The sequence below is a fragment of the Arachis hypogaea genome, chromosome 16 (genome assembly GCF_003086295.3).
Source record: "Arachis hypogaea cultivar Tifrunner chromosome 16, arahy.Tifrunner.gnm2.J5K5, whole genome shotgun sequence".
Classification (NCBI taxonomy): Eukaryota; Viridiplantae; Streptophyta; class Magnoliopsida; order Fabales; family Fabaceae; genus Arachis; species Arachis hypogaea.
In genome coordinates, this window is record NC_092051.1 from 58,945,181 (window position 1) to 58,949,674 (window position 4,494).

The 4,494-nt window shown below is 38.2% G+C and overlaps 1 non-coding gene across 1 annotated transcript; it reads right to left on the reverse strand.

The window, feature by feature from the left end:
- Positions 1-1,771: 1,771 nt before the first annotated feature.
- LOC112760680 (small nucleolar RNA R71) lies at positions 1,772-1,879 on the reverse strand. The gene has a single exon (XR_003181110.1). It is a non-coding gene; the product is annotated as a small nucleolar RNA R71 (small nucleolar RNA).
- Between the last annotated feature and the right edge of the window lie 2,615 nt (positions 1,880-4,494).

The following is a 4,494-nucleotide window of genomic DNA, read 5'->3' on the forward strand; positions in this document are numbered from 1 at the left end:
TCTTGGTAAGTCTTCTTGTTTGATCTTTGCATTTGCATGGTTTGTGTCTTTTCTTGTTTTTCATATGCATTCTTGGATTCTTAGTGTCTAAGCATTAAAGAATTCTAAGTTTGGTGTCTTGCATGTTTTCTTTGCATTAAAAATTTTTCAAAAATATGTTCTTGATGTTCATCATGATCTTCATAGTGTTCTTGGTGTTCATCTTGACATTCATAGCATTCTTGCATGCATCACATGTTTTGATCTAAAATTCTCATGCATTGCATAATTTTCATGTTTTTCCCTCTCATCATTAAAATTCAAAAATCAAAAAAAATATCTTTCCCTTTTTCTCTCTTAAAAGTTTCGAAAATTAGATTTGACTTTTCCAAAAAATTTTAAAATCTAGTTGTTTCTTATGAGTCAAATCAAATTTTCAATTTAAAAATCTCATCTTTTTCAAAATCTTTTTCAAAAATCAAATCTTTTTCATTTTTCTTAGTTATTTTCGAAAATTGTAAAAATGTTTTTTCAAAAATCTTTTTCTTAATTTTACATCATATTTTCGAAAATAACATCATCAATTAATGTTTTGATTCAAAAATTTCAAGTTTGTTACTTACTTGTTAAGAAAGATTCAAACTTTAAGTTCTAGAATCATATCTTGTGATTTCTTGTGAATCAAGTCATTAATTGTGATTTTAAAAATCAAATCTTTTTTCAAAAAAAAAAAAACTAATTTTTATCATATCTATTCAAAAATATCGTCTCATCTTATCTTTTTCAAAAATTTGATTTCAAAATATCTTTTCTAACTTCCTAACTTCTTATCTTTTCAAAATTTGTTTTAACTAACTAACTAACTTTTTGTTTGTTTCTTATCTTTTTTCAAAACCACCTAACTAACTCTCTCTCTCTAATTTTCGAAAATATCTTCCCTCTTTTTCAAAATTTCTTTTTAATTAACTAATTATTTCAATTTTTAAGATTTTAATTTTCGAAAACTACTAACCTTTTTCAAAAAACTATTTTCGAAAATCACTAACCCTTTTTCAAAAAAATTATTTTCGAAAATTCACTTCCCTCTCTCATCTTATTCTATTTATTTATTCATCTACTAAACTCACCAAATTTGAACCCCCTCTTCTATCTGTGTTCGAATTTTTTTCTTCTTTTCTTCTTCTACTAACAATAAGGAACCTCTTTACTGTGACATAGAGAATTCCTCTTCTTTTCTTTTTCTCTTCTCTTTCTTATGAGCAGGGACAAAGAAAAAGGCATTCTTGTTGAAGCTGATCCAAACCCTGAAAGGACTCTGAAAAAAAAACTAAGAGAAGCTAAATTACAACAATCCAGAGACAACCTTATTGAAAATTTCGAACAAGTAAAGGAGATGGCAGCCGAACCCAACAACAATAATGCAAGGAGAATGCTTGGTGACTTTACTGCACCTAATTCCAATTTACATGGAAGAAGCATCTCCATTCCTACCATTGGAGCAAACAATTTTGAGCTGAAACCTCAGCTAGTTTCTCTGATGCAGCAAAACTGCAAGTTTCATGGACTTCCATCTGAAGATCCTTTTCAGTTCTTAACTGAATTCTTGTAGATCTGTGATACTGTTAAGACTAATGGAGTAGATCCTGAAGTCTATAGGCTCATGTTTTTCCCTTTTGCTGTAAGAGACAGAGCTAGAGTGTGGTTGGACTCTCAACCCAAAGACAGCCTGAACTCTTGGGATAAGCTGGTCACGGCTTTCTTAGCCAAGTTCTTTCCTCCTCAAAAGCTGAGCAAGCTTAGAGCTGATGTTCAAACCTTCAGACAGAAAGAAGGTGAATCCCTCTATGAAGCTTGGGAAAGATACAAGCAGTTGACAAAAAAGTGTCCTTCTGACATGCTTTCAGAATGGACCATCCTGGATATCTTCTATGATGGTTTATCTGAGCTATCAAAGATGTCATTGGATACTTCTGCAGGTGGATCCATTCACCTAAAGAAAACGCCTGCAGAAGCTCAAGAACTCATTGACATGGTTGCTAATAACCAGTTCATGTACACTTCTGAGAGGAATCCTGTGAGTAATGGGACGCCTATGAAGAAGGGAGTTCTTGAAGTTGATACTCTGAATGCCATATTGGCTCAGAACAAAATATTGACTCAGCAAGTCAATATGATTTCTCAGAGTCTGAATGGAATGCAAGCTGCATCCAACAGTACTCAAGAGGCTTCTTATGCAGAAGAAGCTTATGACCCTAAAAACCCTGCAATAGCAGAGGTGAATTACTTAGGTGAACCTTATGGAAACACCTATAACCCATCATGGAGAAATCATCCAAATCTCTCATGGAAGGATCAAAGGCCTCAACAAGGCTTTAATAATGGTGGAAGAAACAGGTTTAACAATAATAAACCTTTTCCATCATCCACTCAGCAACAGACAGAGAACTCTGAACAAAATACTTCTAATTTAACAAACTTAGTTTCTGATCTATCCAAGGCCACTGTAACTTTCATGAATGAAACAAGGTCTTCCATTAGAAATTTGGAAGCACAAGTGGGCCAGCTGAGTAAAAGGATCACTGAAATCCCTCATAGTACTCTCCCAAGCAATACAGAAGAGAATCCAAAAGGAGAGTGCAAGGCCATTGACATAAGCACCATGGCCGAACCTGTAAGGGAAGGAGAGGACATGAATCCCAAGGGGGAAGACCTCCTGGGACGTCCAGTGATCAATAAGGAGTTTCCCTCTGAGGAACCAAAGGAATCTGAGACTCATCTAGAGACCATAGAGATTCTATTGAACCTCCTTATGCCATTCATGAGCTCTGATGAGTATTTCTCTTCTGAAGAGAATGAGGATGTTACTGAAGAGCAAACTGCCAAGTTTCCTGGTGCAATCATGAAGCTGAATGCCAAATTATTTGGTATTAAAACTTGGGAAGATGAACCTCCCTTGTTCACCAATGAACTAAGTGATCTGGATCAACTAATATTGCCTCAGAAGAGACAGGATCCTGGAAAGTTCATAATACCTTGTACCATAGGCACCATGATCTTTAAGGCTCTGTGTGACCTTGGTTCAGGGATAAACCTCATGCCCCTCTTTGTAATAGAAAAACTGGGAATCTATGGGGTGCATGCTGCTAAAATCTCATTAGAGATGGCAGATAATTCAAGAAAACAGGCTTATGGACAAGTAGAGGACGTGTTAGTAAAGGTTGAAGGCCTTTACATCCCTGCTGATTTCATAGTCTTAGATACTGGAAAGGAAGAGGATGAATCCATCATCCTAGGAAGACCTTTCCTAGCCACAGCAAGAGTTGTGATTGATGTGGACAGAGGAGAATTGATCCTTCAATTAAATAAGGACAACCTTGTGTTTACAACTCAAGGATCTCTCTCTGCATCCATAGAGAGGAGGCAGAAAAAGCTTCTCTCAAAGCAGAGTCAAACAAAGCCCCCACAGTCAAACTCTAAGTTTGGTGTTGGGAGGCCACAACCAAACTCTAAGTTTGGTGTTGAACTCCCATATCCAAACTCTAAGTTTGGTGTTGGAGAGCCTCAACAATGCTCTGAACATCTGTAAGGATCCATGAGAGCCCACTGTCAAGCTATTGACATTAAAGAAGCGCTTGTTGGGAGGCAACCCAATTTTTATTTATCTAACTATATTTTTTCTTAGTTATATGTCTTTGTAGGTTCATGATCATGAGGAGTCACAAAATAAATATAAAAATTGAAAACGGAATCAAAAACAGCAGAAGAAAAATCACACCCTGGAGGAAGCATCTGCCTAGCGTTCAACGCCAGAACAGAGCATGGTTCTGGCGCTGAACGCCCAAAATGGGCAGTATCTGGGCGCTGAACGCCCAAAATGAGCATCATCTGGGCGCTGAACGCCAGAATTGCACCCTGGAGAGGAGCTGGCGCTGAACGCCCAGAACAAGCATGGTTCTGGCGTTCAACGCCAGAAATGGGCAACAAATGGGCGTTGAACGCCCAAAATGGGCACCAACCTGGCGCTGAACGCCCAGAGTTGTGTGCAAGGGCATTTTACATGCCTAATTTGGTGCAAGGTTGTAAATCCTTGAACACCTCAGGATCTGTGGATCCCACAGGATCACCTCAGGATCTGTGGACCCCACAGGATCCCCACCTACCTCCACTCACTTCTTCTCACCCCTTACCACTCTCTTTCACAAAATCCCATAAACACTCTTCCCCAAAACCCTTCACCAATCACCTCAATCTCTCTTCCCCATCACCTCCTCACCACTCACATCCATCCACTCTTCCCCATAAACCTACCTCATAAACTCCACCTACCTTCAAAATTCAAAAGCAATTTCCCACCCAAACCCACCCTAAATGGCCGAACCTCCACCCCCCCTCCAATCCCTATATATAACCCTCCATTCTTCCTCATTTTCACACAACACAACCCTCTCTTCTCTTCTTGGCCGAAACACAACCCCTTCTCCCTCTCCTCCATTTCTTCTTCTTCTTCATCTATTC